Consider the following 18,717-nt stretch of genomic DNA (forward strand, 5'->3'; position numbering starts at 1 on the left):
TTACCGGCTAAAAACTTGCATATACAAAAAAGGCATTTAGACGGTTTGAGGGTATTCCATATTGCACTTATGCAACAACTGCTCAGGCTCTTTAAAGCGAGTCTGTGGCCAGGCAATGGATATTCAAGTATTAACATATTGTTAACAAGCAGTAAATGAGCTTTAAAGCAAGTACTCACTGACCTCTCTAGTTGCAAGCACCGAGAAGCATTTTATCCTCATGTTCTCAAGAGAAGCATTGGAGTAATTTAAGTTATTCTCGCAGGCAGCCAAGCTCGCTGTGCTCCCATGTGTGTCTCAGGGGCCTTCCAAAAGGAGGGGGAAACCAAGACTGGTACTTCTGCTGCGAATTGGAGGATGAATTGTCTCAGAGTGCCTACAGCTATAAAGGTCAGTAAGGACTAAATGTCCATAGCCTGGCCTCCAGGAATTGCAGCAGTTTTATAAAAGTGTGCTGGTTTATAAGAGGTTACATCCCAACAAGGTGTATGCCACCTTACAGACTTTTTATTTACATTTTTACTGAGTACATATATTGCTATACAGTGGATATAAAAAGTTTACACCCCTGTTAAAATGTCAGGTTTCTGTGATGTAAAAAAAAAAAAAAAAAAAAAAAATGAATAAGTAAAAATAAAAAACTAAAATAATGTGGTTGCACAAAAGTGTGCACACCCTCTTATAACTGGGGATGTAGCTGTGTTCAGATTTCAGCAATCCCATTAAAACTCGTGTTGCATAGGAGTCAGTACAGACACCTGCCATCATTTAAAGTGCCTCTAAATAACCCCAAATAAAAGTTCAGCTGTTCTAGTAGGTCTTTCCTGACATTTTCTTAGTTGCATCCTACAGCAAAAGCCATGGTCCGCAGAGAGCTTCCAAAGCATCAGAGGGATCTCATTGTTTAAAGGTATCAGTCAGGAGAAGAGTACAAAAGAATTTCCAAGGCATTAAATATACTATGGAACATAGTGAAGACCATCATCATCAAATGGAAAAAATATGGCACAACAGTGACATTACCAAGAACTGGACATCCCTCCAAAACCGACAAAAAAGACAAGACGACTGGTCAGGGAGGCTGCAAAGAGGCCTACAGCAATATTAAAGGAGCTGCAGGAATATCTGGCATGTACTGGCTGTGTGGTACATGCGACAACAATCTCCCGTAGTCTTTAAATGTCTGGGCTATGGGGTAGATTGGCAAGACGGAAGCCTTTTCTTAAGAAAAACATCCAAGCCCGGCTAAATTTTGCAAAAACACATCTGAAGTTTCCCAAAAGCTTGTGGGAAAATGTGTTCTGGTCTGATGAAACCAAAGTTGATCTTTTTGGCCATAATTCCAAAAGATATGTTTGGTGTAAAAACAACACTGCACACCTCCAAAAGAACACCATACCCACGGTGGCAGCATCATGCTTTAGGGTAGTTTTTCTTCAGCAGGAACAGGGGCCTTAGTCAAGGCAGAGGGAATTATGAAGAGTTCAAAATACCAGTCAATATTGGCACACAACCTTCAGGCTTCTGCTAGAAAGCTGAACATGAAAAGGAACTTAAAAAGTGATTGTAAGGGTTTTTTTTTTTTTTTTGTTTAAAATAAACATATCATACTTGCCTCCACTGTGCAGCTCGTTTTGCACAAAGTGGCCCCGAACCTGCTCTTCTGGGGTGCCCGGCGGCTACTCCCCACATCAGATAACCCCCTCAGAGAAGCGCTTCTGAGGGAGGTTAGCTTGCGGATGCTCTCCCGAGTCCAGCATTCGGCGTCCATAGCCACCGAATGTATGACTCGGCAATGCCCCCCGGTGCCCACGTCACTGGATTTGATTGACAGCAGCGGGAGCCAATGGCTAGAGCTGGTGTGCTCGTCCCTGGTGAGAGAAAAAGAGGGTTCAGGGAAGTAAAAACGGGGGCACTGGAGGGCTGCTGCACTGTAAGAGGTTTTTCACCTCAATGCATTGAGGTGAAAAACCAAAGGTTTACAACCCCTTTAATCTTTCAGCATGACAACGACCCAAAGCATACATCCAAATCAACAAAGGAATGTCTTCACCATAAGTTTAAAGTTTTGGAATGGCCCAGACCTGAATCTGACTGAAAATCTTTGGGGTGATCTGAAGAGGGCTGTGCATAGGTGATGCCCTCATAATGACAGATTTGGAGTGTTTTTGCAAAGAGTGGGCAAATATTGCCAAGTCAAAATGTGCCATACTGATAGACTCATACCCAAAATTAGTGCTGTAATAAAAAAGGTGCTTCAACAAAGTATTAGTTTAACCACTTCCCGCCGGTGGTTCAGTTATCCTGACTGGGCGTCATCGGACAGACGCGAGTAGAGGAGAGCCGATCGGCAGCTCTCCTGACAGATCACCACACTGGACCACCAGGGATCGCCACTAGGGCCACCAGCGAAGGGGCAACATGTGAATGGCCAGGTATGTACCCCATGGCCATCCACATGTGCCCAATCTGTGCCAATCGGTGCCCACAAATGGGCACTGATTGGCACCATTATGTTTCAGATCTGCCCAGCAATGCCCCCAATAGGTTTTATCAGTGCCACCAATCGGTGTGTTCAGTGCCACCTGTCATTGCCCATTGGTGCCACCTGTCAGTGCCCATCTATGCCACCCATATGTACCCATCTATGCCACCTACGAGTGCCCAGTGCCACCTATGAGTGCCCATCAGTGCCGCATACCAGTGCCACCTATCAGTGCCCATCAGTGCAGCTATATCAGTGCCCGTCATTGAAGAAGAAAACCTACTTATTTACAAAAAATTAACAGAAACAAAAGACAAGCTTTTTTTTTTAATTTTCTGCCTTTTTTTATTTGTTGCACAAAAAACAAAAACCGCAGAGGTGATCAAATACCACCAAAAGAAAGCTCTACTTGTGGGAACAAAATGATAAAAAAATTTGTTTGGGTACAGTGTAGCATGACCGCGCAATTGTCAAATTGCGACAGCGCTGAAAGCTGAAAATTGGCCTGGGCGGGAAGGTGTCTAAGTGCCTGGTATTGAAGTGGTTAAGGGTGTGCACACTTATGCAACCATATTTTAATTTTTACTTCCCTCCACCTAAAGGATTTCAGTTTTTTTTAATTGAGTTGTATGGTTTATAGGTCACATTAGAAAAAAGGTGTAGAAAAATTCAGAAATGTTTCATCTTTGTCTCATTTTTTTACATCACAGAAACCTGGACATTGTTAACAGGGGTGTGTAGACATTTTATATCCACTGTACTTTGGATGCTCTAATACACTTAGGATCTGCAATCTTGCAGCTACAGAGTTGTTTGCAGCCACTCTTCCCGTCCTTTATCTCCTTTTGCACAATCACACATTGCTTCAGAATAGTGAACCTATTCACTAAAAATCAAAGGGGAGAAATTACTGAAACTGGGAGCAGACAGAAGCGGTGCATAGTAACCAATCAGTATCTAACCATAGCTTGTTACGTTTTGAAACTGAAAGCCTAGATGCAATTTGTTGATATGTGCAACTGCTCCAGAATCTGTCAGCGCCAGTCTTAATAAACTCCCCTTAGAGTTTTAATGCGATTGGACAGTGGAGGGAAGGGACAAACAGTGCGGCTGCTGTGTAGAGGAGCACATCTCCTTTCAGAGTGCCAGGAGGATGGCTACAGTAAGAATGTAAATCGTAAATAAACATGGCTGAATGTGAAGGCTAGGCTCACCTTTAGAAAAAACAAAATAGTGCACGTTTCGCAGGAAAAAAAAAAAAAGGGATGCGTGCATTATTTATTTTACAGGAGCCAGTCAAGCCATGGATCACAGGTGCAATATCAGGCTACTGCAAACTATTCCTCTACTCGTACCAGGCACAGTGCAGGTTTTAATGCAAGTTAGCTGCACTTTCCCATAGACTGACTTCTATTGCGTCCCATGATTTTGGTTCTGCATGCAGGACTTTTGGAAGTCTATGGGAAAGCGCAGCTAACCCGCATGAAAACCACAAGTACACTGTGCTGCAAAGCGCAGCAGATCAGTGTGAAGCTGCCCTAAACGCAGTTATATTAATATTTAAAGTTAATGCACTGAAAGAAAAAATAAATAAATAAAAAACTTGAAATGAACAAGCTGTATGTAATCAGTTCCAGTAATCAGTAATCTAATCTATAGACCTAAAATTAGTACTGAATGCAAACCCACAGAGGAGAGTAGTACATAAAAAAAAAAAAAAAATGAGCACCAATAAGTAACACACATCCCTAGCCTTCTCAGGGAACTACCGCAACTGGCTCCAAGAGAGTCTGAAGTATTATAACAATGCTTGCTAGTCTGAGCTGGGCAATATTTATGGAAAATGACCCTGTGAGTAGTCACACCAAGAAACACGCTCAGGCTAGTTTGGCCAGCTTTAAAACTATGGATGAGCAAATATGAAGAAATAGATTTAGCAGACTGACACTTGAGCTGGCAGTGCTGGTGATCCTTTTATTTATATCTGTGTGAGACAATACACATCACTTGTGAAATCAAGAGTCAAAACAAGGAAAAACCCATCATCACGTGTTTGTTTTGACAAAAAACATTTTAGAGTCATATAAAAAAGGAACTACCACAACTAATCCGCACACAAAATCTCAGTTCATGTTGGGTCAGTGCACGACTGTCTGCATTGTGTTTTTCACAAATCTTGGAAATCTCCCTTCTGAATTTCCGCTTAAAAAAATTATAAGACATAAGAAGAAGTTCCTTGTTAAAGACAAGGAACATATTATTGAAAAAAGTACCTTCTATTTTGAGGTCAGACATATTGTGATAGTGAAACTTTTGTATGGTATTCCAAACTCTACAGAATGTAAAACAACTCCATCAGGGTAAACAATTCACCAGTGAACTTGTAAATTAAAAATCAGGCTGAACAAATAGGTTGAGGAGGCTCACCAGAAGGTGGCTAGGGGAAGGATTCATATGTAAAGTGCAATATTTAATATCATTTTGGAAACGGGACTATGCCAGCTATTCTAAACCAGAATTCTGTGGAACTCTAGGGTTCTTCAAGAAATTGCTAGGGGTTCCTGAAACTCTGGCTAATTGACCTCCCATTGAATGGTGCCTCCATAGTTCCAGGGCCAACAACACTTGGTAAAGTCAGGAGAACAACACTAAAAGTGGTTGTAAAGTCTCAAGGTTTTTCACCTCAATGCTAAATTAGGGTGAAATAACCTTTGTTGCAGCTGCCCCCAGAGCCCCCCCTTTTTCTTACCTGAGCCCATCTGATCCAACGATGTACACAAGCCCAGCAGCTCCTCATTGGACAGATTGATAGCAGCATGAGCCATTGGCTTCCCCTGCTGTGCATCAAATCCAGTGGCATGGGGCGGGGCCGAGTCCCGTTGTCTGTGTCAATGGACGCAGCAGCAGTTCTTGGGAGCATGCACGCACAGGTGCCCCCAGGGAAAGCGGCGTTCCATGGGGGCACCCAATAAAAGGGGAGGGGCCAGGAGCACTGGCGGGGCACCAAAGAGGAGGATCGGGGCTTCTCTGTGCAAAATCCTTGCACAGAGCAGGCAAGTATAACAGGTTTGTTTTTTGTTTTTTGGGGGGGGGGGGGGGTTTTAAAGAAAAAAAAAAAAATAGGCAAGCCTTCACAATCACTTTAAGGGTGGCATCCTGACCAGTGCTGTAAAGGTTGCATATTTTCTACTGAATCCCAATGTATGGGGAATTTTTACTCATTGACCCCTGTTGAATTGGTTCTAGTAAGGGTTCCCCGAAATGTGAAATTTTGCACTAAGATAGTACAAAAGGTTCACGAGTCATTTGTCATGCTGCCGAGAAAACCAAAATTTGGTACAGTGTCCTTAAAACAGACCAATAATGAAACATGGCAAACGTTTTGAAAGAGCAGGAAATGGTTAGGACCCATGTCAGTTTTTTTTTTTCCCTTTGGCGTGTCCGGTAATGGAGATTTCCCTCCTGTTACGCTAACAGGCAGAATTTCCCACCAAACCCAACTAATTCACCTAAATTGGGTCTTCCTGCAAACACGGCATAGTGGCCTGGGTTTTTAGGGGTTAAAAAAAAAGGCAGTGAGGAGACAGCAAAAACGCTTCTGGTCCTCCTGTCGAGTGCCTTCTGAAGGGTGATCCACCATCGATCACTTCAGAAGGCTAATACAAATGTAAACTAGCACTTAGCATTTCCAAAGTGTGTATACTTTGTAATCCAAAGCATCCTTCGCCCAAGCATGAACACCAAAATATCAGCTAATGTTACAATTCAAAAAAAAAAAAAAAAGTCCATCTAACTATAGTACTCCCCCTCCCTTCCTCTTTTTGTATATATATTGGTTTATAAAGTAATATAGGTTTCTCATTTATAGCAAAGGCTTGCAGTGTTTTAAACAAATGTTTCTCAGCCACCTCTGTGTGAGCTCGTAGTAATGCAGACCATCTGTCTGGAGTGAATGTTTTTTTAAAAATGTAACAGGGAGGAAATGCCTTTGGTGCATGGGGTCACATTCAGCCAGTAATTACATGAAGAAAAAAAAAAAAAAAGAAGACGAACGAACATTATGACCAGCAGCTATTTTATATACCAGTCAAAAGGTGGACTTGTATTATTGACTCGGCTACATTGCAAGTGCTCTACAGTTTTAGAACAAATTATACCAGAAATAAAAAACAATGGAAATGCAAAGGGGAACTCGTTTTAAGAAGCAAGCAAAGACCTTGCAGATGAACTGCACCTTGACAAAGGAGACCATTGTTTTATAAAAGCACCAAGTAAGGGGATTCAAACATTCTTTGTTTTAGCTTTATTATTGGTCACATTACAGAAGGGCTTTTTTTTTTTTAAATATCTTAAAGCATTTGTAAAGCTGAGCGGTCTCCTAAAATCTACAAAAAAATTAAAATAAAAAGGGAACCGATGTTCCTAGCTATTCTCTCTGCTTGGGGTGGACAGTGGCGTAGTGTGTGAAACCACACTTGGGAAGGCATGGTGGCTCCGTTGTGCGTGTCCCGTTGTCACACTGGGAACCTAGTTCAGTTCCAACATCTGTAACTTTGCATGGCTTTTGCGTGTTTGCATGGCTTTTCTGCTCTTACACAGCTCAAAAAAAAAAAACACATGATTGGGTTCCTTCTCATTAGATTGTCTCTAGTATGTGTGCATGTCTATAGGACAGGGGTAGGCAACCTTTTGAGCACAGTGTGCCGAAAAATGTTTTCAAAGAAATTGAGCATGCCGATTTTATAACAAAAAATTGTTAACTTCACACTAATCACAAAAGAGATTTTTTATAAAAGTAAATTCTGTAAACTACTTGAGTAATAGTGACTAACATCCTGCATTCTCATGCCTTAGATCAGCCCCAATTCCTGCACCTTGACACCTCAGATCACTGTACCACACTGCTCATTTGTCCCCTCACTGAAGCCCCACCGATGTGAACCCCTGCTCTTCTGCCCCACCGATGTGAACCCCTGCTCTTCTGCCCCACCGATGTGCCTCCATTCTACTCTGCCCTGCCACTATACCCCCTGCAAAACTGCCCAACCTCTTTAGCCCCCCCCCCACACACACACACACTTCAGCCCCGCCAGTGTAACCCCCCCCCCCCCTTCTCATCTGGCCCATCACTGAACCCCCCCTGTGCTCCTCTGTCCTACCACTGTAACCCCCTTACCATCTCTTCCACTACTGTACCCCCTGTACATCTGGTACATCTGCCCTACCATCGTAGCCTCCTGCTCTTGTCCCACCGCTCTACCCTCTTCTCCTCATCTATGATATGCAGAATGGTGCAAGGAAGCAGAGATGAGACACATTTACCTGTCCTGGCACACTCATCCCCGCTGATCCACCTCTAGCATCCAGCCCATGTGCTTGTATGTGATGATACGCAATGATGAGCTCAGTGGGCCTGTGTGCAAGATCGGGCCCCCACGGTTAAGAGAAAGTGCGACTTCGCAGGAAAATTGGGTGCGATTTACATTGTGCTGAGATTAGATATTTATAGTAATATTGGGATTGGGGTGTTTAGCTCCACACAAATGATTAGCTCCACATAAACAATTCATTTTCAGGGCTTGCTGGCCCACTTTTATTAAAGAAAATCAAACAAAGTTCCAGAAATGAAAACAAAATGGTTTCCTCCAAATTGCAGGAGGAGAAGTCGCTCGGGCCACAGGGGGGAGTCGTAGAAGGAGTCGATCCAGATATTATTGAAGACACAGTCGCTCCTACCATAGAAGATCCCCTGTGAGCAGACATCGATCTCCAGCGCATCAATCCCCTCCCTCCGGAAACACATGCTGGTATGCGGCGCTGTTGCCCTCCCAGATAAGCTGGCCTGCCGCAGGTGCCTCGAGGAAGCCACCAAAGAAAAAGAACCAGATACCAGGGAATTTGTTGGAGTTTCAGCTCCACAGGCCTTGCCCCCAGAGACGGAATTTTCAACCCGTAGTGCCTCTCCTGCTCCCGCCAGTACATCAAGAGAGCAGGATTCCCCATCTGATAACGAGTGATTGGAAGCATCGGCTGGCTTTGATTTTTCTCTAATGGAGCCCTTTGTTAAGTCAGTCAAGGAGGCGATAAACTGGGAGGAACCCCAGGAGCTCCAGCAAAAGCAGGAAATATTTTACGAATCTCAAGAGGGACCCAGAGGCTTTCCCATTCATTGAACAGCTGGATGATCTAATCAAAGAGGAATGGCAAAGACCTGAGAGAATATCCAGTCTAAATAAGACTTGCCAAACTGTACCCACTCAAAGAGCCTAAAGTAACCCCCCTGGTTTTCCCCCCCTGTGGTGGACGCATCCTTGATGCGCCTAGCCAGGCCAGGCATGTTACACTTCCTATCGAGGACGCAGGAACGTTCAGGGATGTGCTCGATAGAAAAAAAAAAAAAAAAAAAAAATCGACATAGATCTCAAAAGGGCTTACCCATCGGCAGGAGGAGCTTGCAGAGAGGCTGTAGCGCTTGCAGCAGTGGGTAGAGCCATTTCCAGCTGGTCCTCAAACCCCGAAAAACTTGTTGGAGGGCGCAGACCAGGAGAAGATAGTAAAAGCTCTGCAAGAACTGAGCCTCGTGGGGGACTTTGTGGCAGAGGCATCTGTCGATGCTATTGAATCTGCATCAAGGGCCATGCTGGCTTCTGTAATGGCCAGAAGGGCGCTATGGCTAAAGCCCTGGGCGGCGGATCCTGCCTCCAAGTCCAACTGGTGCCGAATTCCGTTTGATGGGGAGAACCTCTTCGAGGCAAAGTTGGACTCCGCCATCTCAAAAGTGACCGGCAGAAAGTCGGGGCTCATCCCCTCGGATAAAAAGACCAAAGCAACAGAGACCTCCTCCCTTTAAAAACGCAATCTCCCGGAGAGATACAGAGATGCAAAAGCCTACAGACCTGGGAAAGAATATAGAAGGAGCTGGAAAAATACTCAGACGTCCTTCATGAAATTCTACAAGCCCAAGACTCCCGCTTCCAGTGACCAAAAATTCTTTTGAAGGTGTGTCCGTCCAGCCAGCAGTGGTGGGAGCCAGACTCTCAAAAATCAGGCTGGTCTGGGCGGAAATTATAAAGGACCCTTGGACAGTGGCCACCGTCTGATTCGGGCACAGATGGTCATTCAGAAGACGTCCCCCAAAGGATCAGTTTTGTCTAACCAATCTCCTACCATCTCGGGAGAAAAAGATGCTATTAGTCAAGTACATCCAGGTCCTTCTACAAAAACGGCGATAGTGGAGGTTCCACCTACACAGAGAGGCAAGGGGGGTTTTACTCCGTTATTCCTGGTCAAAAAGAAAATCTGGGGATCTGCGTCCGGTCTTGGACCTAAAAAATTTCAACCGATCCATCCGGGTAGAGTCATTCAAGATGGAAAGCCTGCAGTCGATCCTCCAAGCCATAAATCTGGGAGACTGGATGCTTTCCATAGACCTCCAGGAGGCCTACCTGCATATCCCGATTCACAACGCTTTCCAGAGATTCCATCGCTTCTCAGTAAATCCTTGCCACTTCCAATTTCAAAGTCTCCCGTTCAGGATCTCAACTGCCCCCAGAACATTTACGAAGGTTCTATTGCCAGTAATAGCCTTCTTGAGAGAAAAAGGTCCAAGAGTCCACCACTACCTGGACGACATCCTCCTTCTCTCAAACAGCCAGGACTCCCTTGTGCAGCACCGGGAAATTCTAGTCTCCACGCTACAGAGCTTGGGATGTCTAATAAATTGGGAGAAAAGCAATATCCAGCACACCCAAAGGATGGTTTTTCTAGGGCACAATAAAAAGAGAATGCTGCGCTACCAGTGAAACAAACTAAAAACTGAACAACTACAGCTGCTAGCACATAACAAACCAAGTTCCCAAAATAATAAGACAATATAGTGCAGCGCTAAACCTACATGTAGAAAGATACACTGGTATGTACCTCTAAACGTGTGACATATAGTGACAAACTTCAACAATACAGTGACGTGCTGTGAATGGACAAACTAATGTCTCTAAACTAATGCCCCTGTTGATGACTGTGTGGTCGAAACGTGCGTAGGGCCAGCTATTCTAGCTTCCCACATTGCCATGTTTATACTTTTTATCTGCTTGTGATCACCTGTATTTTGTACGGTTTTTGGACATTAAAAACCTTGCTTTTTGATCTACACTATGTGGAGTTCCTTTTTCTTTTCCTCCATGGGTCCATCAAGAATCATTCAGTTCTGATCGATTTGTTCCGGTATTGGAGATCGGGTGTACTGGAGATCCTCCGCCTGTCCAAGACAACCACCCCTCCATTGGTGATTGAGATCTGGAGGACATCATCTGGTTGGATATCCTGGTTAATAACCTCCTTTGCCTTACAGACGCACTGCTATACGGCAGATGCGTCCCATGGATCCGGTAAGAGTACCCATCTTGTCTTCTTGAAGATTGAAGTGTTTGTTACCTGTGGTCTCCTCCCCACTCGAGTGTCCATAATTTCCCTAAGACACTGTTAACCCCTTCGTTTTGGAGAAGACTCCCCACTTTCTCACCGCTTATGGACTGTGAGGGTGTCACATCTTTTAGAGACATTAGTTTGTCCATTCACAGCACGTCACTGTATTGTTGAAGTTTGTCAATATGTCACACATTTAGGAGGTACATACCAGTGTATCTTTAGCGCTGCACTATATTGTCTTATTCTTATGGTCTTTCTAGGGGCCGAAATGGATACCCGAGCAAACAGTAGAACTGCCACTGGAGAAGATCCCTCTATTGATCCAGAGAGTGAGAAAATCAATCTTGGCAACATCTTTACCAGCCAGAGCATGCCTCAGTCTCCTAGGCTCTCTGTCAGCGAGTATTCCAATGGTCCAGTGGGCGCAATGGAACTCGAGACCCCTTCAAACCTCCTTTTTGCACCAGTGGGACGGCTCATCCATGTCCCAACCGATATCCATCTCGGAAGAGGTCAAGCAATCACTACAGTGGTGGGCACGGCCTTGCAACTTGAGGAGATGCAAACAAATAGTCACCCCCGTCAAGAAATAGTGACTTCAGACGCCAGCTTGGAGGGTGCACTATCAACATTACGTGGCTCAAGGCCGCTGGCCATTCAGGAATCAGGACTCTGTCTTAAATGTGCTGGAAATGAAAGCAGCTTTTCAAGCACTAATGGCTTTCAGCCCTCAATTGAGGGGGAAGAAAGTCCTCCTGAGAATGGACAACAGAGTGGCAGTAGCCTACATCAACAAGCAGGGGGGCACCAGGAGCACCTCCATGATGCAGGAAGTCCGCCCGGTGATGGAATGGGCACAGCTGAACCTGCTGGATCTGAGAGCGGCTTACATCCCGGGCGTTCAGAATCTCCTAGCCGATTCACTCAGCAGGAGCTTTATTTCCAACGAGTGGTCTCTGAGTCCCCAAGCTTTCACCCTCATATCTTAGACCTGGGGCACACCGGACATAGACCTTGCAGCAAAACCAGCAAACACAGTGCCAGAGATTCTTGTCCAGGATTGCCTTTCCTTCAGCGGAGGGAACGGATTGCCTCCAACATCCCTGGAACTTTCGCCTCAGCTACATCTTTCCCCTCATAGCGAGGTTCCTTCTAAAACTCAAGAATTCAGCAGCACTGGTAGAAGCTGCGATTCCCTTTTTGGCCGAGGAGGCCATGGTTCACTACCCTCCTACAGTTGAACACGGCAGACCCACTTCCTCTCTCGGTATTGGCAGACTTACTTTCTCAGGATCAGCTACATCCAACGGCCTGGAGGCTGAGAGAATTAGATTCCTAGACCAGGGCTGTTCCCAGAGGGTAGTAGATACATTACTCCAGGCCAGAAGGCCTACCACTAACAACACCTACAGGAGGATCTGGGAAAAGTTGGTCACCTTCGCACATCAGCAAGGTTGGGACTCATCTTCTCCATCAGTGTCTCAAGTTCTGGAGATTCTGCAGTCAGGCCTAGAGAAAGGTCTTGGGTCCAGCACCTTAAAAGTTCAAGTGTCAGCCATTTCCGCCTTGACAGGAGTCAAGTGGGCACATAACCCCCTTGTTATACAGTTTCAGAAGCCCTGACTAAAACTAAGGCCCCCCAGAAAACCTTCATTCCCGGTCTGGGATCTCTCAATTGTCTTGGAAGCCTTATCCAAAGAGCCTTTCTTCCCACTCGAAACCATCTCCCTCTGGCACCTGATGCTAAAAGTCTGCTTTTTAATTGCCATAACATCAGCAAAGAGTCTCAGAGATGCAAGCCCTGCTAGCCAAGGAGCCATACCTGATCATCTACCCGGACAGATTAGTCCTAAAACCTTCAGATCGCTTCATCCCTAAGGTATCCTCCTCTTTTCACTTTAATCAAGAAATCAATCTCCCGGCCCTTGTCACGGATCAGGGCAACCCTCACCCGCTGGATGTCAAGGGCAACATCTTACAGTATCTATCGGCAACCAAGTCTTTTAGGAAAACGGAAAAATCTGGTCTTCCAGAAACACCTTTAAATCTCATAAGGTGGACTCTGCACGCCTATCAACAGTGGATTTTGGGAAAACCGTTATCCAAGCCAACTCTTTCATTCCTTGTTAATAAACTTATTTTGCATTCCCACCCAGTTTGTGAGTTATTCCCCAAAGTGTATGCTGCCATGATGCGAAAGGAAAATGGAAAATTGTATACTCACCTTTCCGTAATTTTCCTTTCCTGTCGCATCTTCATGGCAGCATACAACTGTCCACCCTTCTGAGGTGATTTATACATACAGAGAATATTGGGGCGGGGGCCTTCTCGTCAACTTATAGCTATGTGGTCCGATCAGGTTGTGGGGGCGGAGTCACAACCCAACGTGTATGCTGCCATGAAGATGCGACAGGAAAGGAAAATTACAGAAAGGTGAGGTTACAATTTTCTGTTTGCATGCAACGGATTTCATGGTACAAAGGTACCATGCTGTGCATTTCAAAAAGTAGTGCATGCACTACTTTTGGTGGGGTGCGGTGAAATTGCACTGCACAGAACTGCATGTGAATCACATGCAGTTCCTAGTGTGAAAGGGCCCTTACTGTAGTGCTCTGCTGAAGCTACCTGTGTCCTAATCAATTGACTGATGCTGTGTTTGCGGCTTTGGCAGATTGGCAACCTTGGGGTTTATATATTTTATAGAGATTTACTCTTATCCCTGTGGATTTGAGTGCATGGAATTTTTTTGTGTATTTTTTGGGGTGGTAAAATCTTAATCCACAGCCAATTGCTGGGATTCAAATATTTAAAAAATACTTGTCTTTTATTCACTTGAGGCGTGTACACATAGGCCAGAAATCATCTGAAAACAAACGGTTCAGCAGGAACTGTGTGACTTTTGGCCATGTGCACATCTCGCTGTCTGACAGAAGCCAATCTCAGGAGTAAGGATGAGCTCCGACGAGTTTGCACAGCCCACCAGGAAGTTGGCACTGCGCTAATCACAGGCAGTGAGAAATTTCCCAATCTCTGCAGCCGCGCATCGGGACAATGTCGCACTGCTTGTGATCAGCGCAGCGCAGTGCTGATTCCCTGGCGAGCTCTGCACGTGGGCTGTGCGAAACATGCTGGAGCTCATCCTTACTCAGGAACATGCTGGAAAACCAGCATCCAATCAACATTTACAGGCAATCTGTGTCCTAGCAAGGAGGGCGGTCCCCCTGTCAGAACACAATAGCTCAGCTGGGAGATCGCTGTACAATCAGATGGGTTGAAGGAAAAAACTTCCCATGTGTACCTGGCAGAACACCATGCCCTCTCTCCCACCGCACACAGCATGGAAGGTTTTTAGTTCCACCTGCCAACTGCCTATAGCTAGTGAGGGGGAAGCAGGGAATGCATAATCCCGCCTACTCACACACTGGAGTACAAATAAAGTGTATGCTATAGTGTAGGGGGTAGCAAAATGCACCTTCGCTTGAGTAGACAAAAATCCTTTCACCGGCCCTGTAGACATGCCTAAAGGCTTCCTGGTGAAAAAGGAGTAAAAAAGGTCCTTGCCAGTGTTCTACCGAGTGTGGGATAAGGACCCTCCCGACATGGATGGTGTACACTTTCAGAGCAGAGGCCAGCTCATTGCCCCATCTAAGGCCCTCCTCCCGCGGCCAGCCACGACCAAGCCGTCCCAGCTCCCCTCTGCAGCTCTCAGCTTCCCTCCTGACTGTCAGTTCAGTAACCCAGAGTCAGTGCAGCAGGTGCTGCTCAGCCCAACCAGCCAGGTGAGCAGAGGATTACCTGGGGCGGAGACTCAACCTGGGATTGGGGGGGGGGGGGTCAGGAGGAGGCAGAGAAGAGGGAGGGGGGCGCCGAGTTTCTGTACCATGGGCCTCTGGGTTGTACTTGCCCCATGGGACAAAAGTTGCCAGTCAGCCTCTGACAACCAGGGCTGCTGTTAGACATCATGCCCCCCCCCCCCCTTCAGCCTACCTTCCAGAAAATGGCTAGAAATGCAAGGGGGTGGTTTTTCAATGTGATTTCTCAACAAAATAAAGCCATGGAGACATGGATGGGTGGGAGAGTTTGCTTTGAATATTAAAAATGAATTAGTGTTTTTGGTGCTCAGTTGCAGTGAAGATCTGCTTTGTCATTGTAGCATTGGGGAAACTGGAAAAGGACCTAGGAATGGAATTAGAGCACCTTGGATGGGCCTGAATTTGGAGCACAGCCAAGTCCTGCTCTCGCTACACATCTGTTGCAACCAATTGTAAAAGTACTCTTTTGGTGGTATATGGCACCTAGCTACCCAACCCACATGGTTCCTGGGTGATCCCTAAACTGCTTCCATGGATGCCCAGAGCCAGGCACATTTTTTCATACGTGGTAGGTCTGTCCAATAGCCCAGACTGTTGTGGTCATAAGTCTACCAACTTTTACATATCTGAATGACCACGCCCTAAAAACCCTAGTGAGGTTCTTTTCAATCAAAACACAAGGGCATTGTAAAAAGTACCAAGCTACACATGACCTACATCCTGTCACAAAACAAAAAATATCTTTGTAAAGATATTTATAACATCTTAACATATGATCTTTATCCTGTTTAACTAAATAAGCTTTAGTATTCTACAGTAGACAATAGCAACCATTCTACATGACACAACCCAATATTGCTCTTATGCGACACCTTCCAGCCATTTATTATCCAAAAAACCAAGAAACCATCTGTTGGACCCAGTCAAGGAAAACCCAAAACATCATACATTCCTGCTGAACTGGCCAAGATTCGAACCATCTATGGCCAGCCTTAGACTAGGGTTGCCACCTGTCCGGGATTCACCAGGACAGTCATGGTTTTGAAATCACATGTCTGGGTTTCAGGCGGACTAAAACCCAGACGACACTTTTAGACCGGGCTGTGTCTCCCCAAGTAACCAAGATAGTCACACACAAATCTGTTGCTTTCTGTGACCTGCAGGCCGTTGTCGGGGGCAGGTTCGGCATCACTGGTGGCAACCCTACTTTAGGCTGATATTTAAAAAGTCTTCCTGGCTGCACACAGTGTGGTAAGTAGATATAGGCAAGATTAGTCTGAAATGCACGGCTACTGAGAGATATAGATATATAATTTGTTGCTTTTGAAGGATACAAAAAAAAAAAAAAAAAATGCTCTGTAGTAAACTTGTTAACTGTCTTACAAGAGAAAAAAACAAGCTTGATGTTCAGAAGACAAGCTTCTAACTACAGGAAACATTGAGGAAGTTTGACACAGCAGGCAACCTCCATCCTTGTGGATGTAACATCAAAAGACCAAGTGCAATGCAGACATTTATCACTTCCCTCCCTGCCACCAGCCCATGTTCATAAAAAGCTCCTGAGAATTTCTGCTGGAACTCAGAGTAACCTCAAGTAGAACAGCAAATACTGCAGTGTATATGCTCCCACATGCTAGTGGATATTTGATTAGCACAGCATGCCGGAAAATTCTATGATCTTTTCTGCTAGGAGAAGGTGACTTTAGAGAGCAAATGCAGACAAACCTTTTGGACACCTCTTTCATTCTCCTCTATGACTGCCCATGCTCTTTTGTCATGTTTCCATGTAATCACTTGCTGACCAGCCTGTAGTAATTTTACTGCTGGCCGGAGGCTCCCCTAGGCACAGTGATGTACAAGTACATTGTGCTGGACTTCCTGGTTTACAGGCATCCCCTGCCTCTCACGCTGTGTATATTAGCAGGCTAAAGTTTGCACAAGTTTATCAGCAGGCTCGCAGCCAATGATTTTGGTTGTAAACTTGCTGATTGCGGTGGCAAATCACAGCACAGATCTGCTTGTGCGTTAGTAAACACAGATTGGTAGTTTTTTTTCCTCCCTGATTTCACTTACCCTTCAGAGCTGAAATCAGAAGAAAAGCCAGCCTGTAAGTAAAATCAGCACGCATACACACAGTTAACCCTTTAATTGCCCTCCTGATCATCCCCGTCACCCAGCCAATGTATTATCGCTGATCACTGCATTAGTGCGCAGTTATAATACTAAAAAAATAAAAAAAATTATGAATACAAAAACCTCCACCTAAAAATATCTAGTGAGAAAATATATATATATGATCAAATGTGTATTAAAGGCGAGTAGTGTTTAACATCTGTCTATTCCTTATCAGTACAAATTCAAATATTCTAGCCCATTCCACAAATTAGTCAAAATTGCATATATAGTGTCCACATCCGGTGCAGTCAAAAAAAATGACAAAATCAAAGACACACAAATTAGTCTAAACACACAAAATGTTTCTGGGACAGTGAAGAAACGAAAAGAAAAAAAAAAAAAAAAAAAGGAAATCCACGAGCATCAATCTTCTGCTACTAGCTGTATCAGCGTGATTCTTTAAACTTCAAAAGAAACCACCACCAACCACCACTGAGTGAATTGGCCGCTCACCTTGAAGTATGACCAAACGGTCACAAAGCACCATTTTTAATACATGTATGTAAATGGTCTTCAGGATTCAAAATTACCTCCAAGTGGCTCAATATAGATCCGTTCCTCTCACTTCACGTTTTGCTTAAGGCTCCATGCACACTGAAGCTCATAAACGGACGTTTTTTGGAGTTTGGGCGTTTTTTTTTTTTAACAGCCCATAAACGCCACTCTGTTATCCTATGTGCCCACGTACACATGGACATTTTTTAGCTTTCATCAAAAGTGGAGTCTATGGGCTCTTCTCTGAACGTCAAAAAAATCTCGGTCAAAGTGCAGTTTTTCTTACCACAAAAAACGCTAAAAAAAAAGCCAAACGGCAATAAACGCGCGTTAGTGTTCAGCGTTTTTTTTTTTTCCGACACACAAAGTTTGAGAGCAGGATATAAAATTTTCCGACAACAAAATCCGTTTAAATTCCGATCATGTGTACACAAATCTGACGCACAAAGTGCCACACATGCTCAGAATAAATTGAGACGAAAGCTATTGGATACTGCCCCGTTTATATTCCCAACGTACGTGTTTTACGTCACCGCGTTCAGAACGATCGGATTTTCCGACAACTTTGTGCGACTGTATATGCAAGACAAGTTTGAGCCAACATCCGTTGGAAAAAATCTGATGGATTTTGTTGTCGGAATGTCTGATCGTGTGTACAGGGCATTACAGTTATAGATTAGGGTGCAAAGGGCCATGGGCAGTCATGGATGATCACAGAATCCCAGTGATAGAGCTCTTCTAGCCTCTATCACTGGGACTCCGATAATCCAAGGCCAACGTGAAACGAGAGGAGTGGACCCAGCTAAATAGCTGTGGGATTAAAGAGGCATTAAATCCCAAAACAGAATATTTTGTCCAGTCTCTAGATGTTTATTTTCACCTGTTGATCCTTCCAGCAACACACTTTGTCCTCGGGTGTTTCCACTCTGGATGGAGGAACAATGGTGACACAGTTGGACAGAAGCATTGTCAGTCTGGGGTGCAGGTAGTGTTGGTTATATACACTAGCAGACTTTGAGATAATAAAAAGGTTTTACATTAAATAAAAACCAACTATTGTAAGCATCCCTGTCAGTGTGAAATGGTTTATCTCCACCCTCTAATTGCCACTTTTGCTGGACAGCTTGGTCTGTTAAAGAAAGTTGAAAAATAAAATTTACAGAATCCACAGATAAAAATAAAAGGAAGAACGGCCTTAAAAAAAATAAATAAATCAAAATTGTATTATATTGCAGCTTAGCAATTCTTAGATGTTGTGACTGTATTGGTTATATATATATATATATATATATATATATATATATATATATATATATATATATA

General features: G+C 44.4%; 1 protein-coding gene across 5 annotated transcripts in view; it reads right to left on the bottom strand.

Moving 5' to 3' along the window:
• Positions 1–18,717, bottom strand: part of KIAA1210 (KIAA1210 ortholog) — a 292,927-nt gene that overhangs the window by 207,544 nt on the left and 66,666 nt on the right. The gene's annotated exons all lie outside the window — the stretch shown is intronic.

This window comes from Aquarana catesbeiana, linkage group LG09 (assembly GCF_042186555.1).
Source record: "Aquarana catesbeiana isolate 2022-GZ linkage group LG09, ASM4218655v1, whole genome shotgun sequence".
NCBI classification, from domain to species: domain Eukaryota; kingdom Metazoa; phylum Chordata; class Amphibia; order Anura; family Ranidae; genus Aquarana; species Aquarana catesbeiana.